The 6988-nt window shown below is 44.8% G+C and overlaps 1 pseudogene; it reads right to left on the reverse strand.

Annotated features, from left to right (window-relative positions):
* Positions 1-958: 958 nt before the first annotated feature.
* LOC115836539 lies at positions 959-1045 on the reverse strand (annotated as a pseudogene).
* Between the last annotated feature and the right edge of the window lie 5943 nt (positions 1046-6988).

Here is a 6988-nt window from a genome sequence, read left to right on the forward strand (position 1 = left end):
TTTTGAGACAGAGTCTAGCTCTGTCACCCAGGCTGGAGTGCAGTGGCGTAATCTTGGCTCACTGCAACCTCCGCCTCCCAGGTTCAAGCAATTCTTCTGCCTCAGCGTCCTGAGTAGCTGGGATTACAGGTATGTGCCACCATGCCCAGCTAATTTTTGTACTTTTAGTAGAGACGGGGTTTCACTATGTTGGTTAGGCTGGTCTCGAACTCCTGACCTCGTGATCTGCCTGCCTCAGCCTACCAAAATTCTAGGATTACAGGCGTGAGCCACTGTGCACAGCCGACTTCTTTTTTTTTACGAACAGATGAAGGGAGAGCTACTCAGCCATTGGCATTGCCCCCAAAAAATTCCCTTCCTCATTGGATTAGCAAAATGTCCCCATGTTTTCCCTAAGGCCAACAGAGAGGTCATTAAGACAGGGTCATGTGAAATATAGCAGGAGCCTCCTGCTAAAGGCTCAGGAACCAAAAGAGGCGTCAATGGACATGGTTTAAAGCACAACCAACTTCACTCAATGTCCTTCCAGAACACAGAAAATAAATTATTTCTTTTCGGAGAAACACAGGGGAGAGGACTTAATTTCCAGTGCTGTCACAAGTATAGGCAGAACCCTGTCCAGAAGGTCCCTAGCATGTATTTCTTTCTCTAGACAGCGTAGCCTCAATGCCTGAGTTTGATATTAGCTAATCACCCTGCACTCATTACTTAGCCTCCTCAAATCTCCATTCCTTCATCTGTAAAATAAGGGTGAATATAGAACTCACGACAAACGGCTAAGGATTGAGATTACTGAGCATGGTGCTTGGCACACAGTAAGAATTCAGGGGAATGTTTTTGCTATAATAGATAGTAAAGTTATGCAATGAATATTATCACTACTAGATTCAAGTCAGCATCAGAAATCTTTCTCTTTGCATTGTTTTTTGATGTGTGTGTTTATGTGTGTGTGTGTTTATGTCTTATGAGTAAAGTGCCAACATCTTAACAAGGTTTCGCATCTGTGCAAAAACCCAATCATTATACTTATGAACTATAAAAGGGCTTCTCTTTGCCTTGTAACTTTTGACTCTGCAGGTTTTTCTCAGCCCTCTCCATCACTACTTGCACCTCCACCACTCCTTTTCTGCCTGCAGCCCTGCTCTTAGAAGCAGGAGATAAGTCTCATTATTTTATTTTATTTTATTTTTTTGAGACAGTCTCGCTCTGTCACCAGGCTGGAGTGCAGCGGCGCGATCTCACCTCACTGCTTGCTCCGCCTACTGGGTTCAAGTGATTCTCCTGCCTCAGCCTCCAGAGTAGCTGGGATGACAGGCGCGCACCACTATGCCCAGCTAATTTTCATATTTTTAGTAGAGACAGGGTTTCGCCTTGTTGGTCAGGATGGTCTCAATCTCTTGACCTTGTGATCCACCAGCCCCAGCCTCCCAAAGTGCTAGGATTACAAGCGTGAGCCACCGCACCCGGCCTATTTTATTTTATTTTATTTTATTTTATTTTATTTTATTTTATTTTATTTTATTTTAGAGACAGGGTCTCTCTCCGTCACCCAGGCTGGAGTGCAGTGGTGGAAACTCAGCTCATTGCGGCCTCGACCTCCTGGGCTCAAGGGATCCTCCCACCTAAGCCTCCTGAGTAACTGGGATTATAGGCACACACTGCCATGTCTGGATAACTTTTTTATTTTTTATTTTTTGTAAAGACAGGGTGTTGCTATGTTGCCCAAGCTGGTCTCAAACTCCTGGCCTCAAGGCATCCTCCCACCTCAGCCTCCCAAATCGCTGAGATTACAGGTGTGAGCCACTGCCCCCAGCCTCATTATTCTTATCACACACCCGATGTCTAGTATAGTGCCTGGTACATAGCAGTACATCAATAATGCTGTGGGATGAGTTAATAATAAATTCCAAGTGTATCCCCCAAAATGTACTTATTATAGCAGAGAAATGTTGCTTCTAGGAACAGAAAATGTCATCTATGAGGAGCCAAGGAAAGGTTGGGGAGTCTGAAGGGAGAAGGACCTGAGGCTTGCACCATATTCTGGATGAGGAGCATGGAGATCACTCTCAAATGAAGTTTGGCCAGATAATGAGCAAAGCAACAGAGCAGCCTGACCGCTCAGCAGGAAGAAAAGATAACAGCTCTGTGGGGTTTTGTTGGTTTTTTTTTTTTTTTTTTTCCCTTGCAGGGGAACTCCTTTCATAGGCAACAGACCAGAGAGAGCTGTTGAAGATGAATGTGTCTCTCTTGGTAAATGCTGAGGAGTGTGCACTTCTATCACATCATTAATCAGGAGGTAGAAGAGAGAGGGTTCTGGTGACCAGTGATGATTTGGGAACACCAAAAAAAAACAAACAAACTCCAAATATAATCCAGTGAAAACCCAACAAATTACATGACATTTCAAACCCAGCAGGAGACAAAACACAGACCCCAAAGAGGAAGTGATGTATTCACCCTAGCCAAACAAAGAGGTCGACACTTTGAAGAGGAAAAAGAAAATCAAGTACAAAGGGACAACCTAAATTCCTTAAAAGAGCATGGAGGTTGTGACTGAGATCCCATTCCTGGCCTCTGAATCCTGTCTCCCACAAGCAGTCAAGCCTGTGGTGGTCCATGGACTACCATGCTCTGGAATGAACCAAGAGAAATTAAAGCTTCCTCTCTTCAGAGACAAAACTTCTTGCAAACGACATCACTTGAAGTCACCGTGGAAAAGAACAGATGGAGTGGGGAGGGGACATCATGGAATGAATAGTGGGAAAGGTGACCAAAAGACCTTGAATGATATTCGTTCAAAGATAGGCCTTGCGTTGACAATAAAGATGGAATCTTCCATGTAATGCTGCTTTGCAGTAATCAGATCTCTGACCCCAGTTACCGCAAAGAAATGAAAACATTAATGAGGTATTCATTCCCAATGTCTCTAGGGGAATTCCATCTTCATCCTTCATTTAACTGAGAAACTGAGGTGCAAAGAAATGAAGGAAATCGCCTAAAGGATGACAGTGTGAGTCAGCAGCCCGACCAGGAAGCCGGGGCTGCGACTCCTCACTTCCTAGTTTTCTCTACAAATGTGAAGAGTACATTCCCTTCCTCTCAGAATCGGTTTGTGGCAGCAATTCTCCAGCTTAGAAAGGCAGCTTTCCAGGAGAGAAGGCACGGGCATCTGGCTCCTGCTGGCGGAGGGCGGTGGGTGGGGGGGGCGCGAGGTAACCCGACATCAGGTCCACAGAAACTGAAATTCCTTCCAAGATGAGGCTTTCCCCTTCCTTCGCCTGGAAAACCAATTTGCGCTGATGCCCTGACTCCCTCTCCTTAGAGGAGTGTCCTCCCTGCTCACCATTCTAAAGCAGCGGCTGCACAAATTAGCAGTGCTCTTTGTCCCTAGAGCTCCAGAATCCGATTGTGTTCCAGTGTGTGCCGCAAGCCTCGATGTGTGCTGTGCATTGTAAAACACTGGCACGTGCTTCTGCAAAGAATTTTGTTCTTCTTAACAGCCACCAGAAAGTTTGTTTGGCCATCCATCCCACTGAAGCAAAAAAGGAGAAGAAAGAGAAGAAAAGGCTGTGAACCGCTTATTAGAAGCTTCCAAAGCTGAGTGGAAGTTTAACCAATTTCAAGGAAAGCACACACACACTAAACCCCCGACTGTTTGAGGACTTTCCACTTTTGCATGCACTGGAGCTGGACTCTGGAGCAAAGGGCAGCAGTGATTATTGTAGAGGTTATGTCATAGATGGTGTAACATTATCTTCTGCCCACTGGGATCTTATCAGCCATGTGTGCCTGGTCTATTTTGAGACCCATCTGAGCCTGCTACCTGGGACATGGGTAGTGTTAACAAATCAACATATGGCTGACAAGAGTTTAACCTGCCTCGTCTGGTGAAGAACAGTCAGAGCAAACTGTCTGTCAGCAGCAGCAGCTGAATTTGTGATATGAAATATTGCTTTCTTGCCTAAAAGCAGGACAGAGAAAGAAAAAGAAAAAAGAAGCAAAAGAAATATTGCTTTTTCTTCCAAATAAAATTTAGAGGCACAGCGTAAACTGCAACTGTGACCCAAATCAACCAAGTAGGTGAAACACACACACACAGACACAGAGACACACGCACATCTTTTTACTTAGATAGCTTTGTTATTCATCAAGAAGACAAATTATTAAAAAGTTGCTGGGCACAGTGGCTCACCATGCTGTAATCCCAGCACTTTGGGAGGCCGAGGCGGGTGGATCACCTGAGGTCAGGTGTTCGAGACGAGCCTGGCCAACATGGTGAAACTCCGTCTCTACTAAAAATATAAAAATTAACTGGGCATGGTGGCGGGCGCCTGTAGTCCCAGCTACTCGGGGGGCTGAGGCAGGAGAATTGCTTGATCCCAGGAGGCAGAGGTTGCAATGAGAGCCCGCCAGCACACTCCAGCCTGGCAACAGAGTGAGACTCCGTATTAAAATAATAATAATAATAATAAAATAAAAAAATAGAAAGTTGAGCTCTTTCCACAAGTCAGGGCTGAGAGCTGGCATCCTAGGCAGGCAGGCCAGACCCAGGGTGTGCAAAGGCCCTATTTGTTGCCTTGGTCTTATGGACGGAAGACCTTGGCTTCTCTCTTTGCCATTAGCAGGAGTCGAATTCTCAGGGCCTAACCTCAGGTTCTATTTTCAGCTATTTCCACAAAGCATGCGGCCTCTTAGTCTGCCTGTCTTCCTGCTGTCCCTCACCCTCCAGGCCAGCAGCAGTGCCGGCCACCTGCCAGTAGCACCTGCTCCCTGCCCTGCTGCCTTGCTGCTTCCTTGGTTCCAGAAAGCCATCCCTTCCTCCCAACTCTCAAATATAAGTGGCTTCCAGGCAGCCACGGTGGCTCACACCTGTAATCCCAGCACTTTGGGAGGCCAAAGCAGGAGGATCACTTGAGGCCAGGAGTTCAAGACCAGCCTGGGTAACATAACAAGACCCCATCTCTACTTTTTGAATAACTTTTTCTACTTTTTGAAAAACTTTTTAAGCGGCTTCCTCTTATTTGTCTACCCAGCGAGTGGTGACGATTTATGTAGTGTAGGGAAGATCTCAGAAGCTGTCAGCCTGAAACACCTGGCTTTTGTCTTCCTAAAGAGAGGGGTTTATTTCTGGCAGACAATCCTACCAGATTTAAAGTTGGGGTGGTTAGAGAGGCTGCCTCTTCATCCATCTTGAAGTGGACATGCTGAGGAAAAAATACACTGAGGAAAATGGCCGGTTAAAGACTTCATTATTGGCTGGGCGCAGTGGCTCATGCCTGTAATCCCAGCACTTTGGGAGGCTGAGGTGGGCAGATCAGCTGAGCTCAGGAGTTCGAGATCACCCTGGCCAACATGGTGAAGCCCCATCTCTACTAAAATTACAAAAATCAGCCAGGCATGGTGGCAGGCACCTGTAATCCCAGCTACTCGGGAGGCTGAGGCCAGAGAATCACTTGTACCGGGAGGCGGAGGTTGCAGTGAGCCGAGATTGTGCCACTGCACTCCAACCTGGGCGACAGAGCGAGACTCTGTCTCAAGAATTAAAAATAAATAAAGACTTTAGCTGACGGTAATATGGCTCAGGGTCCTAAAAAGCTCATAGAAAGTGAGAGGTGAGTTCTCTTCAAAGTACCTAAGAAATGCTGGGTGGGAAGAGAAACCAAGAAGATTCTCCACTTTTTTAGCCACCATACGTGCCAAATAGTGGAATCTTCCAGGGTGCACATGTTACTTGTGACTTAACAGCTATTGTGTGCAATGGCCTCTTCATTGACTTCTCCTCAGACAAGTCATAAAAAAAAAATCTCCCTTTCTTTCAGGAAAGTTAGAAATTCATTTGCCTCCAAAATAATTTCCTCTTCTTTCAGGTAGAGAGACCTAAATAAGTCTTTCAAAGTCTCCCTTTTTTTGATGACTATTTCTAGAAGTAAAAGCCAGAAAGGGCAGAATAATTAGGTTAAGTCACATCTAGCCCTGTGCCATCTGTGCATGGAGTGTGCAGATGATCTCGGTAGCGGTTAAGCCACTTACTAACCTCCTATCCACTGGGAAGTGATGAAGGAAGAAGTGACTAATGATGCTAAGGAGACAGCTGTCCTTATTTGGGCTCAGTTTGCAGCAATTCTTGACTGTGCCAAGATAACCAGGGGTTCAAAGCATTACATCTAAGAGTGGGTGAGGAAGCCCCATCTGTGCTAGTTAGGGCTTTGGAGTCACAGACTTGGGTTCTAATTCTAATTCTGTCACTCACTGGCTGCATGACCTTAAATTACTTAACCTTGTTAAGTGTAGATTCCTCATCTGTAAAATATGGAAGAAGAAGATTTGCCTCTTAGGGTTGTCGTGAAGATTAGCATAAAATGCCAGGTGCAGAATAAGGGCTTAGTAAGTGGCAAATTATTATTGGGGAATAAAATAAATGAAGAGGATTTTGTTAATAAACAAGATTCTTCCAACTAATCCCACCTTCAATTATGATTTGGGAGCTCAGTGTATATCATCCTTCGCACTGGAACCCTGCTCAGCAATGATGCCATCTGCTTGTTTGCTTGCTGTAATAATCCAAGACTAAAGACCCTTAAAAAAAAAAAAAGATACCCTGCTGAAGGGAAAATTATACAGGGCAAGTAGAGAAATTCAGAGTAAAAATGTACTTAGTAATAAAACCCTCTGAGTCACTATGAACACCATTTGTGTTTCTGACAAGTACCACTCAATTTTGTTTTCGTGACCATAAAAAGTTCCAGCAGACACGTAGATCTTGAGTATTTCAGGTCTGATAGTGTGCATGGATTGTAAAACCTTTTCTTGGCTTTGGGCACCAAAGTAGATTAGGTGCAAAGAAGAGATGTTTGGAGCTTCCAGTTTTGATAGCCAAATGATAAAACAAATGTGATGAGAGCATAGAGTTATCCCCAACACCGTTATATCCCACAAAATCAATCAAAAAATTATGTGTTACATAAAATAAAGACAGAGAGAAAGAGAG

This window comes from Nomascus leucogenys, chromosome 8, assembly GCF_006542625.1.
Source record: "Nomascus leucogenys isolate Asia chromosome 8, Asia_NLE_v1, whole genome shotgun sequence".
NCBI lineage: Eukaryota > Metazoa > Chordata > Mammalia > Primates > Hylobatidae > Nomascus > Nomascus leucogenys.